The following is a 20,215-nucleotide window of genomic DNA, read 5'->3' as shown; positions in this document are numbered from 1 at the left end:
CTACAATATTTCAAAAAAATCCAAAGGCACCATGATGACCTACTCATTTTGTTCGACGTTTTGATAGTTGTCTTGTTCAGCATCAACATACGAATTAAAATGTACAAGTAAATGATGCCTTAGTGTCCAAATGATTAAAATCTCAACGTACTTTAAGATTAAAAACATCACAAATAAAACATAGATTAAAAACTAAAATCATTATCGTTTTTAAAATAAAAAACTATTGTTGAAAAATTGGTTAAAAATTACCTTTACACTTTAATTAAACTAGGGGAATTCGTTGTCGCGCGTTGCGCGACATTACATGTTAGATTTCATAAGCTACGGCTGCAAACATTTTTTGCGTTGCGCGGGATGAACAGGGCGCAGGAGGAACAGGTTAAACTGAGGTTCGTATGTACATAGTTAAATGATTACACTATTTTACACGTGGACCGTGGCTGGTGGGTATTTGGTCTTAAGAAAAAAATTCATCTAAGCCCAATACAATATTTTGAAGAAATTATCAAATTCATATAAACTACACCTAATTCTTGATATTTAGACCATATCTTGTGGTTTCCCTCTTGAGCTTTACTAGTTCTTGCCTCAACTTCAACCTTCTGCGATTTTACACATTAAAGTAGAACCACACAATGAGAACAAACATACATATATATATATAAACCAAAGATTAATCTTTATTACTCTTGACAATCACAGACTCATTTTTCCAAAAATAAAAACTGTTCCAGGTAATTTTGTTTGTCAAGCAAATTGATTTGTGTAACTTACAGCTTCGTAGATGGTGTCAGCACCGTCAGTCCGTCATACAAACAAACCCATTTTGATTGTCTTTTCCCTAAATCGACTTGTTTCAACCCAAGCTCAATTTAGGTAGAAAAGATTTTGACTCGGAAGCAAACAAATACTTCTTAAAAGGTAAAACGACCCGTTTTGACATGTTATTTGACCGAACCTGTTTAGCCAGGCTTAATCTTGATTATTGTTACCATATATTAGAAGTGAAAGAATGTAGTAACATATGTTGGATTTGTCGATGGTGTGAGCACCGTCATAAGTGAAGCCCTCTTCTTCTAAATAATAAGCTGCCCTCCCCTTGAACTGCTCTGGCACCTATTCTTAGCATCTGCATATAATCAAAGTTCGTCATTAACATTCACAAACATATCATGAGATTTGTTTGTATTACATGCCGGCACTTTTGACGAAGTAAAATAGTACATCATATGATGTATTAATAGTATAATAGCATGAGAACATCCGGCTCGTATTGGTTCTGATTCGACTATAGTATTATTTAGGACACTTGGGTTCGTTATACATGACATATATTCTGATGGAGTGAAGGGATTTTAAAAAATTGATGCTCAGATTTACCTCATATGGGTTCAGTCGGTTATTACTATGCTATTGCTATGGCCCACCCTGACCATCTCTTCCATCGATGTCGTCTCGCCACCAGTGTCTTCAAATCTTCCTTGGCGCTTCTTGATGGCAATGAAACTTACCAGCTTTAGTCTCCCTATTGTTCGGATCAGGGGAAAAGGATAGAGAATAAACTGTTATATTTCAAGTTAAATAAAGTTTGATCACATGTTCAAGCCGGAAAAATAGCATATCAAAATACTATCTCTTACAAAATGATTTACTAAACGCTCGCTAGAAGAAAGAACTTGCATGATTGCTAACCTTCTTATTAAGTAGGATTAGGGGTGTTCACGGTTGGGTTTAAAACCGTGAAACCATCCAAACTGGTCATCGGTTTGGTTTAATGTTCAGTTTTTTCTCACTTTTCGGTCGGTCGGTTTCAAAGTTTTAAACGTAGCGAACAGTTTGGTTTATACGAATAACCGGGCATATAATACCAGACAGGATCGTAAGTCGTAACATTAAATGATATATTTTATTATGCCTAGTTGAATTAAAACAATGCTAAATAATATAGCATTTTACTATTTGTGATTTATGTTATGCTTATTTAATTAAAACAATGGTAAAAAGTATTTGAAGTGGAACCCTAGGCCTTAACTTGTAATAAATAACATAAAGCTTTTGTTGTAGCACAAAGCTTTCATCTTTGGCTATGTTTCATATTTGAAGCGCTTTATAGTTTTTATTTATACTCGTTTATGTTTATGTGAATAAATGTTATGTTATTTATCTTGGCAGTTCATTTTAAAAATTACGCATTGAATTTAAAAAAAATTAATAAAGTCCAAACGTGAAATCAAATCGGAAGCAAACCGTTAGTAACGATTTGGTTTGGTTTTAAGGTTTAACGGTTCTTTTTTTTTTTTTCAAAAACTGTTACAAACGGTTTGGCTTACGGTTTGACCTAAGGACCATCAAAACCGGACTGTGAATACCTCTAAGTGGGACTAAAAAAATCTAAGACAATGAAAGCATACCATCCTAATTCTACGTAGGTAGCTACTCCGTTGAAGTAGAAAGGAGCATTGATTCATCCAACTTGTTAGCTTCAGTATAACATGTTACATCTTTATTCCACTATCTTTTCTTGTATGCATCATTTCCCTGAACAATACACACCAAAAATTAATATTAAAAGTCGTGAATTTTCATTTAATTGCTATGTAAATAATGAAGAGCAAAACTGGAATTCCAAATTGCTATAACTGTTAGTTGGAACGCGACTTTTTGGCATCCATTCATATACATTTAGTCTTGTTCCACTACTTCCGCAGTGTAAAACAACAGGATCTGACTGGAATTCACACATATGTTCCAACATAGATAGAGGATTTTAATAAATTTGCGAACCACATACCTTTGCATTATATAAATCCCAAATCCACCGCCTAAAAATGAAGAACACTGGAATTAAGTGTGGTGCAGACCACAGAGAATAGTCTTCACTTCGCTTTGTCAATGCATAACCGGTGATCACTCCGTTTTTCTAGACACATTTTGCGGATTGTACCTGCTCATTTATCAACAAAATCTGCAGATCATAACAAAAATGAGCTTCTTTAGGATAACATAAGTATAAAGTATAAACCTTCCACTAAAATACGTAAGTTAACTTAAGATTCAAAATAAGAAGCCGTTGCATATCCAATGTCGACGCTTTTACTACCCTATTTTTGAGATCTTTAATCAGAATTGTAATGCATTATGCATGTGTGGTAAACACCAACTTTGAGATTATATATTATGCTATATCAATAAAAGTAACACAATGAATAAAACCAGCGTTTGTTGACTGCTTGTTTGTTTGTTTATAATATATATTCAGCAATATATATTGTAACTTATGATTCAGTCTTATGCATGTGTGGTAAACACCAAGTTTGAGATTATATATTCAGCAATGAATGATGTCAATACAGTTTCGCACTTAAATGATTACCTTCAATAAGCCTCCAATTAACGTGACCAGCGTTACTTCCACTACTGGGGTTACGGGACTACGGGTGGCGTAGCAACATCTAAGTCAAATAATGACATGCAACCATAGATTGATCTTAAAAATAGTCTAGTTCACCGAAAAAAAAAAACTAAGATTCGGGTTCTGACAATCTTTGCTGGAAACAGACGGAGACCACCGGAAAACTCTCGAGCCGCCATCTTAGTCATTTTGCTGCATGTCGTCATATCAAAACACCAGAGCACCTAATTTCATCAAGGAATCCCTCATACCAACCCACCATCTACACCCAAACGGTACAATTCTACACCCAATCCTTCTGTATTCAACAAATTATTCAGATTATAGGTGACAACACATATAACAAAGCAAATATAGAAACAGAACTGACCTTAGGGCAACACCTGCGACAGTTGGAGCACGAACGAACTTGACTTGTTTTTACCTCGGTTCCTTCTCTTAAAAGTCTATACAGAATGATGAAAATTAGGTCAGTGAGAAGTGGTAGAAAGCATAACAGATTTAATAGAAGCAACTAACCAAATTACGAAGTACTTTTGATGGTGTCTCCGGTCGATTAAGGCTCCGATACTGGCAGTGCAGGTCATGGCGACGGTGCCATAGACATTTAATCAAACACTTGGTGGGTAATATAAGTACCTGTTTCGCAACCCTTAAACCATGCAATTAGCTAGTGATAAAAGTATTAAAAGTATAAAAGATGATAAAGTTCAAGGTATACATAAAATAGCCAATAGGTGACTAAGACGAATCAACTAAATCTTTTAAAGTGTCAGAACTACATTAAATGTCATCAAAACAAAATCGTACTGTGTATCCAACAAAATATTAAATGACCCGTATGTTTGTGACCCACATTACTCTGTTTCACTTGTCAACTGAACTACATAGCACCCTTTTTGGGTTAGGCGAATAAGACGAACTAACTGAACCTTTTAAAATGTTAACAGACAGATGAAAATTGGCACTTAAAACAACTACGTAAGCGACTACAAGAGAAAACATAAACAATAAACACATGTTTGCAGCCAAGCAAAAGAGTTTCAACCTCAGTCGACACTTGAACAATCAATTCACACAATCGGCACACTAACACTACCACATCTTATTAAAAGATTGTATAGAACATAATAAACAAATCTAACATGAACAAAGTGTAAGACAACAACAAAACCAAAGCAATCAGACATCAAGTTCACAAAATTGAAGCTAAATGGACATATCACAAAACATTCTCAATACCTCCAAACTGTCACCATGTCTTCGAAATCGGACTTCTGATCTGTGTGGCGTGATGGTGCACGCGCCATTGGAGGAACGACTGGCCGACCGGACACTCCCCTGATCCTTCTCTCTCTAGGTTTTGGGTGGGTTTTTGGAAGAACGCGCCCACCGTCTTGACCCTCTCCGTCTCTATTTCGACTTCGAGCCACCACTTCATCACCGCTCTCACCCTCGCCGGACACCGGCCGTTCGCCGGAGAGCTGCCGTTTCGTGAACAGTCGATCTTTCTTCCACATCTCCCTCTCTTTTTCTCTGCTTTCTCACTTTCTCTCTTTCTTAGTCTCTGTTTCAGGCTCTCTCTCTCTCTCTCTCTCTCTATCTGTCGTGTTGATTTTAAGGAGAGACCAGAGATTGGAGGTGGGTATGCGGCTGGAGAAGAGAACCGGAGCTGGGTATGTGCTTGTCGCCGGAGCTCACTCCGGTGGTCGGAGTTGCCAGAGGGAGAGAGATAGAGACTTGATGTGTGGCTGAACTTGAGATGTGTGTTAGGGTTTCTTCAAGATATGCAGAGAAGAAACGTAGGAGGTGTCGGCTGAGGTTTCACAGTATTCATTAGGTTTGTCCCGTGGCTGTTGTGGGGATGTGGTTGGAGGTACTATTGATAAGGTTTGTTTTTTAATATATGTATAATTAAATATATCAACAAACTAACATACTTTAAAGGAGTAACAAAATTTTATAGTTAACTGAGCGGGAAAGCTTTTTAAAATTTAAACCTCTTAATTGTAGTGATAAGGTTTTTTGAAATTTAAACCTCTTAAAATTTAAACAAACCAACATACTTTAAAGAGGTTCTTTTGAGTGGCGTGTTTCAATTTTAAATTTTAAATGGCTTTGAAAGAGGGAGAAAACAATGAGAGAGAGAGAGAGAGAGTCGGATCTTCAAAACAACTCTCCACGTTTACCTTACTCCCATTTGCACCGCTTTATTTTCTTCGCTTTAATGGCTTCTCAGAACCCACATTTTTTAGTCCCCAAATTCATCTCTTTCTCTTGAATTCCTCAGGTTCCATCATATCTTCCTTCGATTTTCATTTGATTTACAGTGGATTACTGTTAATATTAATGCGTATGATGGTGTGGTGGTGTTATTAATGTCGGATGTGCATTTAGGGCATGTGTTTTAGGGTTTGGATTTGCTGCAAAGTCGACTCAGGTGCTTTAGGGTCTGGTTTTCGGCGACTTAAAAAACACGACATATGCTTCGTATTTTACAGATCTGGAACGAATTTTGGTGGTTCCGGCATGGTTGTCGGCAGTGGCAATGGAACTGTAATAGTAATAAGGTGTCCACTTTACTTTGTCTTTGTTATTGTTTTATGTCGGTTGTTGAAGTTGATTTCTCCTTATTTCATTGTGTAGGTGAAGAAAGGAATGTGGGCCTTTATTAGCCTTTCTGCTGCTCTTCTATGGTAATTTTCAAAGGTATTCATATTCCGCTATTTTTGTGTGTGCTATTTTGATGTCTATATATGCATTTGGTGTTCTTATCGTCCCATTTTGGGATCTAAATACTTAAAAATGTGTTGTTTTCTACCATTTATGTGGTTTTAGCAAAAAAAAAATTGAAGTCAATTTCTGAAGTTAGTATACCACTTTATCCTGACTTGAATTGAATTTATGTTGCATATAACATTGGTGCAAGCTGTTATATATTATAGATTTATTGTTATTAAAGTTAACAAAAATCAAACTATGAATATTATATGTGATTGAGTGCAGCTTTGATATTAAAACAACACTTGGAATTTCAACTACATGCATTACAACGAACCAAGTTATTTTGTTCAAATTAGAAACTATGTTTTTATGCAAACTAGGAGCTGCGTATTTTTTGTTCTTAATTTGCTCTTAGTATGTTGTCGAAATAAAGTGTATGTGTAAGGTCTTTATCATTTAATGAACACTAAAAGTAAATATACTTTTTACATTATATATGATAGCATCATTTAAATTGTTATCATATGTTGACTATAAGTGAAAAATATTTCTATATTATTAAATTAATAATATAAATAGAATAAAATATGACATTGTCATTACTTTTGCAAATTGTGTATTTTATCAGCTCTTATGTTTAGATTTTTGAAAACATGTCGCTTTCATTCTATTCGTTGCTTATAGACACAACAGTTAAAAGTGCTAAGAATACACAATTTTAACCCGTTTACATCTATTGCAAGCTCATTCGAATGTACATCTTATAATTTTTTTTGTATTTGGTGGGAAAAAAACTTGTACCCAGGTTGCCAAATTTTTTACGTAGAAAACCCGTAATTAAATAATATTGTCAAACTCAACACGAACAACCGGCAATTGTGGTTTGTTGCAGCACTTTTTGTACACCGGCAAAAGTGTCCAGATTTAAGCGTTTTAAAGCGTTATTTGCATTTGAAAGTAATGTAAGCAAATTTGTTTATTGAATCATGCAAAGTACTTATCTCCAGGTTGGTTTTTGGTCACCCAATACGGGGCATGTATCAGCATCCGTGAAGGACATTGTGTAGGTATTTTTAAAATTTATTATCTAACTTCATCTTAACTACCAAAATACTTATTCATTTGCTTGTGTTAGTCTTCATATAAAAATGAGAACTCATTTTTTGTGGTATTCAAGTAATAACATCTGAATTGCCCAGAAAGCACGCTTAATTTCAAATGTAAATGTGTAATAAAATCTATAGGTGGCAAGGTTGGCAGGTCAGTCGGGTTGGGTTATGGGTCAAAAGGGCTATACTATTTGGGCCCACTATAACTGGTTAAGCAGGTCGGGTCAAAAGGGCTATACTATTGTTCACTGTGCTCCATCTGTTGTACATCGTGCTTGTACAACCATCCACAAAATATTCCCAAATTCTTGACCAGCAGTGATCTTTTTTATCCAGGCTGTTCAATTACTCTGGAGATATGGTTCATAATCAATTAAATTTATACACTAAGTTGTTTGTCATGTTTGAAGCGTAGGTAAGAAGTTATTTGTATTATTACGTTGAATGATAATATATGCTACACTTTGATCTTCGATGGCAACTTTCTTAGCAACTTCAAGTTTGTTATTTGGTTACCAGATCGTTTCTTCTCTCCGCATGATTCCTCCCGCCTTCTCCAACATGTGTTCATGTCATCTGCTGGAAGCTGTGGAGGATGATGTTAATACAGGAAGCCGGGCCTGTATTAACTTTTGACAACCTCACCAAATCTATAGGTTTTCTTTAAAATTACATTTATCTAATATATTATGATGAAAAACTTATATACTCGGTTTCGCTTCCCATTCTTATATTATAGTAGTTTCAATGCTTTGTAATAGGCATCGTGTAATGAAGTGAAAAAAACGGTTACAATTAATCTCCAAGTCGCTGCTGATCCAATCAAGGTGCGTGTTCTCAAAAAATTAACATTTGATCGATTGTAGTTATTACATTATATTAAAGTATGTAATTTAAGTTGCTGACTATAAAGTACAAGGGATAGGGTATAATGATTAAGTTGAAAAGATCACAAAGAAGGTTTTCATAATTTTATATTTTGTTAAAAATATTTAATTTGTAATATGTTCATGCTTAAATTCTATAATTTTTTATTTTGACAGGCCGAGAGTGTTAACATTAGCAGAGATGTATCGGGTGAGGGTGTGCATCAAGCCTTATTAAAATGCTAGAAGGGACAGGTGTACTTGTTTTTTTTTTTTCAGTTAGTTATTTTCAAAAAGTGTTTATTTCATAAAGATGTATTATAGTACATTAAATTCATTTACTCTTAACTTGGGTGAAGACTAGAGTTTTTTACGACCTTTTATAGCATAAAAAATGCTTACATTGTTTTTGTTATTAAGGTAACGTTTTATAGCACATGACCACCAATAATTATACTGGTTTTATGAAATGATTTAGAAGTATTAAGGTAACTTTTTTTTTTTATTTCAGACCTCAGCATTCTTCTATTGGGTTTGGGCACCCGTTTGTACAAACATGAGAACCGGGGGTGTTAAAATTGCTGTTGTAACTTAAACCCTAATGGTGAGTGTAAGCCTTGTTCATTATCATACACAAATTAAATGTTTAAATTAACTTTCTATATGTAAATGGTGTTAGTTAAGTTTTTTATGTGTTCAACAAGTTTAAAGTAGTTATCTTATTGGAGAAATAGATGGCGGATTTCATGGGATTGGCGCTGGAAGAATCTATGAGTTTTTTTCAACGATGAAATAGACTTATCGATGACCTCGATTATGACGTATATCTACCACAATGATGCTACAATAATATTATACGAACAAAAAACTATCAGAAACGAGCACCACAATCCAAATTGTCACACCCGCCGCATCGCGCGGGCATGCTACTAGTTTAAAGATATGCATAACTGAATTTAGGTAATTACAACTGATTTATAATTTACCTGTAGTAAATGCATTAATTAAATCTAAATGTTGACCATGTTTACAAAATACCTAAATTTTTTTTGAAGAAAAAAACATTTCTTACTAAAAATTTAAAATCAATTAAATCAATCTATCAACCATCAATTATTAATTATTAATTAATCAAAAATGAATAAAAGGGTTAATAAATTGTAGGAATACTCACAACATGACACATGACAAAAATAGTCCTAATAAATGGCAAGTGGCAAAAATTAAAGAAGCAAGCCTAAAAATTATTAATTAATTAATTAATCAAGAATGAATAAAAGGGTTAATAAAATGTAGGAATACTCACAACATGACACATGACAAAAATAGTCCTAATAAATGACAAATGACAGAAATTAAAGAACCAAGCCTAAAAATCATCCATATGTACTTTATTTTTATTTATTAGTATAGAGATTTTATTTGCATTGTGATATTTATTTATTAATACTTTAATATGTTTCTATCTTATTCTAGCGGAGCATACAAATTTTAAAAACCATGCGCTATTATTTTTTTTAAATAAGATGACATATTATAATATATTATCCGTATTTTATTTGCATTGTGATATTTATTTATTAATAATTTAATATGTTTCTATCTTATTCTAGCAGAGCATACAAATTTTAAAAACCATGCACTATTATTTTTTTCCCTTTTCAAAATATTTCAGCAGAAGAATCAGATACATTTTAAAGTCAGAGAGAGACACAACACATGTCACCACCACCGCCATTCTACCGGCACACACCACCTCATTTTCCGGTGAGTCCTCCGGCGCTCTACTGACTCAACGATGATGTCACCACCACCCCCGTCGATGTCACTACCATATAACACGCCCCTGTCGTCACCTACATATGAACCACCACCTATTGGTTCGAGCACTGTTATCGATGGCTAAGCTTTGAACCACCTCACCATCCTCATATCTTCAAAACAATCATTTTTGGATTTTTTTTAGAATTTTTTGGATTTTTTATTATTTTTCGGATTTTTTTTAGAATTTTCTGATTTTTTTTTATTTTTTAGATTTTTTTATTTTTCTAATTTTTAGAAATTTTTTTATTTTTAATTTTTTTTTTATTATTTCAAAAATTTTTATTATTTGTGAAGCCAACTCTACGAACACCCGAATAGGATGAAGAATCTGCATGTGATTCTCTTTTTTAAGTTACCTATTTATCTAGCGTAATACCCATCCTGACCCACGAATTATTTTAAATAGATATAATATAACTCATCCTGATCCATCCTTAATTATTTCTGAATTTTTTGCATAAATAGGTGGTTTGAACCACAAAAGAGTGTTATTAGGTGGGTAAAAATTTTGTTTTCACAATTAGGTAGGTTGTGGTTCCATACATCGACCTTCATTGAAGAATTCTGCAAATTCAGGCACATTCTGCAAAAGCTGCACAAAATGTTGAAGGTTGCTGTTTGATACAGCGACCTTCTGAAAGTCGCTGTATTAAACTGCAATGTTAATCAAGGTCGCAGAATCATACTACAATGTTAATGAAGGTCGCTTTTTCATACTGCAATGTTATTCAAGGTCGCAGAATCATACTACAATGTTAATGAAGGTCGCTTTTTCATACTACAATGTTATTCAAGGTTGCTGTTTCATACTACAAGCTTATTCAAAGTTGTTGTTTCATACTACAAGCTTATTGAAGGTTGCTGTTTCATAATACAAGCTTATTGAAAGTCGCAGAATCATACTACAATCTTAATAAAGATCGCAGAATGGTGTCACAAGCTTATTAAAGTTGCAGAATGATATTGCAATGTTGAAATGTGTCCTGAAATTTGAAATTTATATGTTTTTATAACCCAACTGTGTCACATAAGAGATGCATACCAAATTCGTGTGTTGTGAACAACATACTGTGTTTGTTAAAAAAATTTAATGTTGAAATTTAAATTGTGTCTCTGTATCATGTTCTTTATTAAAAATGTTCGTTGGTTGATATTTCTGCCGATAGGAAAATTTTGTCAATGTATGATGATTCTCTTGGATCATTCGTCATGATGTTTTTCTCAGTTTTAATTTTTGTATATCAAGTGGGAAGATCTTGTGTGGATGAGAAAGATTATTCTCATCTACCATCTCCTCCCGTAAGGTGTACGAAGATAATGAAATTTGCTGGTGTGGTTGCGTCAGCGTCTGCTATTGAGTCTTATGAAAGATTTAGCAGACGCTGAGGTATATGTCATCTACCACCTCCTCCCGTAAATTATTCTGCCAGTTTTGGTGTTGGAATCAGCCCCATGGAGATCCTCCAGCATCCTTAACCTTCGACCTCTCATTTCCTTCGCATAAAAAGTTGCATCAGGAAGCTCGATATAAGAAGAAATGGGACGGGATTCACCGTATTTTACTTCTAATTGGAAGCCCGACAAACAGTCTTGCAATTAGAAATGATTTGTTAAAATAGTACGAAGTGAACATTGTACTTCTGCCCCGACAAACAGTCTTGCAATTAGAAATGATTTGTTAAAATACTACGAAATGAACATTGTATTTCTGCCTGTATGTAATTAAAATAGTACTACATTTATGTAATTTGCGAGTTTGATAGATCTTATTGTAATGTTGTAATCTTGTTGAATTATCAAATAACTAACCTTTTTATATCTGGGTTTGTATCATGCCTTGTTGTAACCCTAATTTCAATGATGGTTGAAAAAAAAAATTAGAACCAAGACTTCAAACGAATAATAAATCCGACTAACTGATTAGTTGAAACAAATAACCATTCAATGTATTTAAAGTTGTTTTAAGAGAACTACCATTTTTACTTTTTTGAACATTTAAAAAATATTATTATATGTATATTCATCTAGAAGATGGTGGGCTCCACCAACTATCTTGTTACTCCAACACTATAAATACTAGTTGTATTAGGTTCTCAACCCACTACACAACCCACTCATCCTTAACATTTCCTAACAAACCAAATCCAGGTTACACAACCCACTCATCCTTATCATATCTTAACATTTCACTTTGTTAGTTCATGGATTCTTTTCGGCCATACCTCGTAAGACTATATTGGGGCGGCGTGTTTTCCTTTGTTAACGAGGCTGTTCAGTTTGACCAATCCATGCTAACAACCTCTTTCCTTATGCGACATAAATCGTCGTATGACGAATTGGTGGATTCAATCTGTAATCATGTTCAACTTCAGAAAGAATCGGTGCGCCTTTCATTGTTACTAGGGTACACGTTTCAGGGCATATCTCAGACAACAAAAATTTTCAACGATGATGGTATTGAAACAATGAACTATTTAGCCCAAGTATCGGAAACCAACTTCATTGCCGAGATCTATGTTCAGTGGGAGGCAGTCAATCCTGTCCAACACATGAGTTTCACAAACCTTCTGCATGACATTACACAACGTAATGTCGTTGACACCCAAGATTCTGATGAAGATGACGAGGGATACGGGCAAACAACTCAAGAACACCACTTGATGCCTGCTGTTGATAACATAGTAGGCCCGTCCTCCCAGTTTCTGGTGGGTGACAACAATAATGACGGTTTTGATGATTCGGAAAGTTGTAGCACCGAAGAGAGTTCTGAAAGTGAAGAGGCACCACCATCCGACGATGGTACTTCTGACGACGAGGCTGGAGTCAACCAACACACTGAGTTGACCCTGGCTCAGCCGCGGCCTATCATTCCATCGACACATGACGACCCAGACGAGGACGAGGAACTTAGGGATTACATGTGTCCGGATTATGAAGATAATCCAATGGACGTATGGAATCCAAAAGTAAAACATATACGTCTCGGCATGTATTTCAAGTCAAAACAGGAGGTGGACCTTGCTATCCGAGAATGGAACATTCGCCGTGGAAGGGAAATTTTTGTGATGGATAGCAAACCAACTTTATACAAAGTTAAATGCTACACGAGAAACAAAAATTTTAAAAACCCTTTCCCTCATGCTCCTTTGTGTGAATGGCGTGCAACGACATCAAAACAGAAACACCAACACCTTTGGAAAATTACCAACTGGGCGCCTGCCCACACTTGTTATTCCACGGTGGTACGCAACAACAACAGGTGCCTTAGATCTAAGGATATCGCTGCACACATCCTGCCACAAATTCGTACAGACATTGCGTTGAAGGTGAAACACATCAGGACACATATAAAGCAAGCGATGTCTGTCGATGTTACGTATACGAAGGCGTGGCGTGGACGAAGAAAGGCAATTGAGAGGATATATGGAACCTGGGAAAGCAACTTTCAGGAGCTGCCAAAGTACGTGTTACGGCTTCAGTCTCGAAACCCTGGTACGGTGGTTTCATGGTTTCATCACCCGCACTCGGCTCCAGGACATCCAACATTCAAATATGTTTTTTGGGCATTTGGTCCTTCTATTCGCGCGTTTCATCTTTGCCAGCCTGTCATCTCTGTGGACGGCACACACTTGAAAGGAGGGTACCGTGGTAAGTTGTTGGTTGCGGTAACCAAAAACGCCAACAACTACATAATGCCAGTGGCGTACGTGCTAGTTGACGAAGAGACGGTTCATAGTTGGTGTTGGTTTTTCCAAAATTTGAGAGAATACGTCACCAAAGACTGTAACAGTAGAATTTGTGTTCTATCAGACCGTCATGCCGGGATAATTAATGCGATGGAGAACCTTCTGGATTGGAGGGAACCAAACGCCTACCACCATTATTGTCTTCGGCATGTCAGAAGCAATTTTAGTGGTAGGTTCAAGACCAAATCTCTTAGGAAGCTATGTTGGATGATCGGGAGCACAAGTCAACGAAGAAAGTATCTTTGGGCTGTGAGGGAAATGCAGATGTTAAATCGGGGTGCTTGGAACTACCTGAACGACATCGACAAAAGCAAGTGGACTATTGTTCATGACCGCGGAAACCGTCGTTGGGGTAACCTTACGACGAACATATCTGAGTCTATGAATAATGTCTTACGGGAAGCAAGACTCCTGCCAGTAAAAGCCTTAACTCATTATACGTTCACCAAGGACGTATCAGAGTATGCTCGCCACGTGTAGATGGCCCAAAGCTGCAATACCCCTCTACCCCCTCGAATAAGGTCCAGGTTTAACAAGTTGCATTCCGTAGCCATGCAACATGAAGTGTCCGTCTACGATGTCAAAGAAGGTCGTTACGCGGTGGTTTCAAGGGAAGAAACCAATGATGACGGTGGAAACGAGTACACCGTTGAATACAGACGCAGCCGGTGCTCATGCGGGAAATGGCAAATGCTTAGATTCCCTTGTTCCCATGCTATCGCAGTTTGCGCTTGGAGGGGTGAGCAACCACATGACGTTACCCACTCCATATTCCACACCACCACCTATCAGGAACAGTATAGCGGTCATTTTTTCACCCTGGGACACAAAGATGAGTGGGAAGAAGTGGACTGGACAATTCAAGGGGACCCTTCGAGGGTCACAACACATCGTGGCAGGGTTCGTTCAAGAAGAATTCAAAACGAGATGGATGTTAACTACCACGATGAACCCCAGGCACGTCGATGCAGCAGATGCGGAGAAACCCGGCACAACAGGAAGACCTGTGGCCGACGTTAAGTTAGTATCTTTTTGTGGTTTTAATGTTAACTGTTAGGTGTATCCTCCTATGTTTTGTGTTTGGTATTTCTGTTTGAATTCTCAATTGGTGGTGTAATTTAACAATTAAGACATGTGTTCCAAAAAAATGAGTTTTTACGACTATTAATTTAAGAAAATTCACAAACACAAAACACAAAATAAAAACAACAAAGAACATTACGTGGTTTATTTTAATTTAGGAGAATTCACGAACACACAATACATCTACCAATACAGGAACCCCTAAGTCACTAACGACGGCATCATCTGATAACGCATTCGAGTCATGCTCTGGAATCAAAAGGATGTATCAGAGTCGCTGTCAAAGTTGTGATATTGTTCCCATGGATCATCACTAACGACGGCATCATCTGATGACGAATTAGAGTCACGATCACTGTCGTATTGGTGGTAGCACAAGCTATGGTAGATGCATCCAAACCTACATATCGGGTATGGATCTATAACCCTTGGCGATGCAGGGTTAGGGTTCTGCACAATCCAAGGACTTTGATGTTCAACATATGGTGGTGGGCGAGGATGTTGGTTGAGGGGTGAAGGTCTGGGAGGGGCTTGCAGGTGTTCAGTGGAGGGGAGCACACTGTTAGGGTTTGGTTGTCGACCAATATGGTTACTGTTGGTTTGGGGTGCAAGAAAGTTACGGTTGGGTTGTGCTTGAACAGAGTTAACGTTGGGTTGTGGATGAGCAGTGTTACGGTTCGGTTATGGCTGAACAGAGTTACGGTTTGGTTGTCGTTCAACATTTGCAGGGTTTGGCTCCCCTTCATGTATATGCAAATGAAAATGAATGTGTAATTCGTTATCACCATCTGCCATCGGAATAACTAGTGGGGTGAGGTAAAGATGTGAAGACATATTTGGGTGATAGGTGGTATTTATAGACAGGAGAAGTATAGGGGTGGGTAGTTATTATAATACTAGTACAATAAATTACTGATACAATAAAGTACAATAACCTTCTTCCACTAAAGAGATAGAAAAGGACAAAAAACTTTCAAGTAAACACCACTACAACAAACATCATGATAGAAACGGAGCAACCCGATTTCCAATGGCAGTCACCTCTAGATGATAGTTCCGAGTCTGACTCTTCTCGAGAATATGGGTTGTGCCAAACACAGGACCAGTCTTCTTCTTCTTCCTCATAGTTCCAAGCTTCCTTCAGGACTTCTGGGTCGTAATCCTCCTCCGGGTTAGGGTTGAAATCAAACTGTTGATTGTCATAGGTCCAAACTTTTTTAACAACGGGGATTTCTTCAACCTCTTTATTTCTTCCACGAACGTCCTTCTGTTTCGCCAGTTGCTGATTCACAACTGCACCGGAAGACGATCCTCCTTCCTCCACAGGTTCCGATTTTGTTGATTTCTTTCCTTCCTCCAGAACAGTAACCTTTGGGGGTAGTTCCCATTCCAAAATAGCTTTCATGTCTTCTTCAGTTAAGCAATTGTTTTGAAAGTGGGAGAAAGGAGGTAACCGTTTGCCAACATTGCGCTTATCCATTACTACGAAATGTTATTGCAAAGAAGAGTGATGAGGTGGTACCAATGGAGGGCCTTTTGTAGATGAAACAGCGACCTAGTATAACTTCTCTGAATGAAACAGCGACCTAGTATAACATCTCTGTATGAAACAGCGACCTGGTATAACATCTCTGTATGAAACAGCGACCTGGTATAACATCTCTGTATGAAACAGCGACCTGGTATAACATCTCTATATGAAACAGCGACCTGGTATAACATCTCTGTATGAAACAGCGACCTAGTATAACATCTCTGAATGAAACAGCGACCTAGTATAACATCTCTGAATGAAACAGCGACCTAGTATAACATCTCTGGATAAATAGTCACTCATACCCCCATCTCGAATTGCACCAACGACACACAACAAATGGGGGACCCGGAAGACTCGTTGTTGGAGCTGGAGGAAGTCCCTGATACCCCCCCTGAGAACATCCCCAGAAAGACACGCTGGTATTATTACCCAACAGAAGAGTCTAGATCGTGGTAAAAAAATGTAATGGCGTTTTATCATAACGGAGATTCTTCTTTCTGTTATAGCGGATTCCTTGGAAGGAGACAACTCGGGTCCGAGTTTTGGGGTGCCCTACTTGGATACGAGAACTACGGTTACTTGTCGCCACTGGTAAGGAGTATAAATTATTAAAACCCTCCGAAAATTTAGTTTTATTCTTATGTTATAAAACTTTCACCGTTGTAGCATGTGTGTGGGTGGGTGACGAGAATGATGAGGTTCAGATGGATTTTAATAAAAAAATCCAAAAACCAGAACAACTGTTTCCATGGACGATTCTCCCACCTCAATTTCTCGACCTTTTGGAAGAGAATCCTAACCATCGTGCGTTACCTTTTGCTATTGGATTAAAGGAACATTACCCTCCATTTTGGGACATCGATACGGTAACACTATCATCCCCCACTGTATATCTTAAACCAAATACGTTTATCTTATTTATTTTTGTCTCAGGTTTATATTCCAATCTGTGTTGACCTTCAAGACTGGTTCATGGTTCGTGTTGATATGCGAACACTTCACCTTACTTTTTATTTTACTGGGACATGTACTTCAAGTGTTTCTGATGGGTCAAGCTTGATTCAAGTTAGGGTATACCCAACCCTAATAAAATTTGAATCGTTATTCAAAACATTTTTGGAAAAAATTGCATACTGGGAATATTCTGGACGCCCACATGTGGAAAACACAATGGTGACACATACTGAAGTTTGCCAACATCAAAAGGAAAACCCAGGACCAGATTCAGGGGTGTTAGTTTGTATGTTGTTAAGTAAACTGGTTAATGACGAGGACGTCAGGATTGGGGGAGATGTTGTGGAGGCTTGCGCGAAATACAGACGAGAGATGGCGGTTGAGTTTTATGCAGCTCGTTTTTCACCCCCAAAACGAGAGGAAACGACCTCTGGCGAGACAACTCCAATGCCCCCAAGTCCTTAATAAAACGTGTAATTGTTTATCGTACTTGTATTAAATTATTAAATATCAATTTCGACTTTTTTTGTCAAAAAGCCAAAAATGGCTTTTTGGCCGTTTCCCCCCTCATAACGAGAGGATACGACCTCTGGCGAGACAACGCCAATGCCCCAAGTCCTTATTTACCCTAGCATACGAAACGAAGAAACCCGGTGATGGCGAACTGCGACGCACCAGTGAGATAACAGACCCAGAAAACGCAAGGTTGGCCCTTTTTGACAAAAAGCCAAAAATGGCTTTTTGGCCGTTTTTCCCCCTCATAACGAGAGGATACGACCTCTGGCGAGACAACGCCAATGCCCCAAGTCCTTATTCACCCTAGCATACGACACGAAGAAACCCGGTGATGGCAAACTTGGACGCACCGGTGAGATAACAGACCCAGAAAACGCAAGGTTGGCCCTTTTTGACAAAAAGCCAAAAATGGCTTTTTGGCCGTTTCCCCCCCTCATAACGAGAGGATACGACCTCTGGCGAGACAACGCCAATGCCCCAAGTCCTTATTCACCCTAGCATACGACACGAAGAAACCCGGTGATGGCAAACTTGGACGCACCGGTGAGATAACAGACCCAGAAAACGCAAGGTTGGCCCTTTCTGACAAAAAGTCAAAAATGGATTTTTGGCCGTTTCCCCCCCCCCCTCAAAACGAGAGGATACGACCTCTGGCGAGACAACGCCAATGCCCCAAGTCCTTATTCACCCTAGCATACGACACGAAGAAACCCGGTGATGGCAAACTGCGACGCACCGGTGAGATAACAGACCCAGAAAACGCAAGGTTGGCCCTTTCTGACAAAAAGCCTAATATGTCGGAATATGACGAAACATTAAATTTTTATTATAAAGAAAGTACGAAAGCACAATTCATAAACAAGAACAACATTCATCCTACATACAACGCCATCTATAAAGCTCGTTAGCCATGTGGCGACGGTAGTTGGTACAACTCTCTTCTACGTCAGTTTCATCAATGAGCGACTTGCCTCTTACAAGGTTCTCCATCATCATACAGACAAGCACCCCTGAATTAGCAATGTTACCATTGTCCTGAGGCACACTGTCTTGAACATAACCAAATGAAACTTTTTTCTTTGTGTAGTATCTCGAGTTTCGCCAATAGTGGATTTGGTCAAGAAAATGCTTGAAGAAAATTGGAAAAATGTCCATCACGTGTTCAACCAGCCGTCTTTTTTCATTTCCCCATCTTTTATCAGTCCAATATTGTGTTATTTCCATGTTAAACATATCAACACGGAATAGTAACCAGTCCTCCTGCTTAATCCATATCGGAATATACAAATAATCAACCTCCCAAAATGGAGGGTACGGTTCCTTCTTTCCCGCCATGTCTACCGCTCTTAAACAATCCTTCGTATAACACACGTCTTCATAAAATTGCGGAGGTACAACCGTCCAACGCAATTTCCTTGACGGGTCTTTTAAAAGCTTAGATTGTCGAAGCCACATCAGCCTTAATGTCCACGCTTGAACATGCTGCCATAAACAAAATATATATCTAATCAGTGATTTGTATAATCAAAATTTAATACTGGAAGGATCGGGTTTTACAATGTCATTTCGGCATGCACTAGATTCGTAGCCTAGTAGGCTACCCCAAAAGCTTCTAGGTAGCTGTATTTCCCCTAAAAAGCGAGAATAACAAAAAGGGGAATCCCCGTTTAGGTAAAACTCAACAGCATCCCTTGACCAATTTTCGGAATTTTCGGTTGGAAATGCAAAATTTTTTCTTTCTGGAGGGCTGCGACCAGGTTTACTCGACTGAGCGGACGACCCACGGTTATTTAGCACGACCTCGGTCGGCTTTGGAAAAGACGAAGTGCTAGAACGACCGGTTGGACGTCTTAACTTGTTTAGAATCGAAAATGACTTTCTCTGGACCACATGCGAATTGTTTTGCTCATCAGCTACTTGATTGTCACCTTGGTTAGCCATAAAGGTGGTTGTGGTTTTTGTGGACTTCTCATTCACTATGGTAGGGGTATTTATAGTGGGTGGAAATTGATTTAAAAATACTTTTTCTTTTTGAGAAAAATGCTTATTAGTTTAACATTGTGAAATGTCCTTTATACCCTTAATGATAAACAAATATAAATACCTCATGATTGTGTTAGTTTATGTGTTTTTTTAGTATCAGTTTACTTAGAAAAATAAAATAATAATAAAATATATTGCACAAATAACAAAATCAAAAACCACAATATATTTATTTCACAATGTATTACACAATATATTTATTTCACAAAGTATTACACTCTATGGGTCATTCGGTGATGGTGGAAACAGGTTCAAGTCGAGACTCCAGTTTAAGGGGTTTGGTTCAACATCTGCATAACGGTTCCGGTGATCTTTGTTACTTTGGTTTGGGGGCCAATACTGATAGTCTGTTTGGGTCTCCGGCATAAATGTTATCATCTGTGACGCGGGGGTAACAA

General features: G+C 37.6%; 1 long non-coding RNA gene across 5 annotated transcripts; it reads right to left on the bottom strand.

The window, feature by feature from the left end:
• Positions 1-265: 265 nt before the first annotated feature.
• Positions 266-5,292, bottom strand: LOC110877099. 5 transcript variants are annotated; one of them, XR_002556756.2, is made up of 9 exons: positions 4,658-5,292; positions 3,935-4,067; positions 3,786-3,861; positions 3,377-3,713; positions 2,795-2,968; positions 2,415-2,541; positions 1,384-1,528; positions 778-1,132; positions 266-605 (listed from the first exon to the last, which is right to left on the bottom strand). It is a non-coding gene; the product is annotated as an uncharacterized LOC110877099 (long non-coding RNA). The 5 variants fall into 5 exon arrangements; XR_002556757.2 differs by having other exon boundaries at positions 996-1,132; XR_002556753.2 differs by having other exon boundaries at positions 266-1,132.
• Positions 5,293-20,215: the final 14,923 nt, after the last annotated feature.

This window comes from Helianthus annuus, chromosome 9 (genome assembly GCF_002127325.2).
Source record: "Helianthus annuus cultivar XRQ/B chromosome 9, HanXRQr2.0-SUNRISE, whole genome shotgun sequence".
Lineage (NCBI taxonomy): Eukaryota > Viridiplantae > Streptophyta > Magnoliopsida > Asterales > Asteraceae > Helianthus > Helianthus annuus.
The sequence above is the reverse complement of the archived record's forward strand: the minus strand, read 5'-3'. Positions and strand labels throughout refer to the sequence as shown.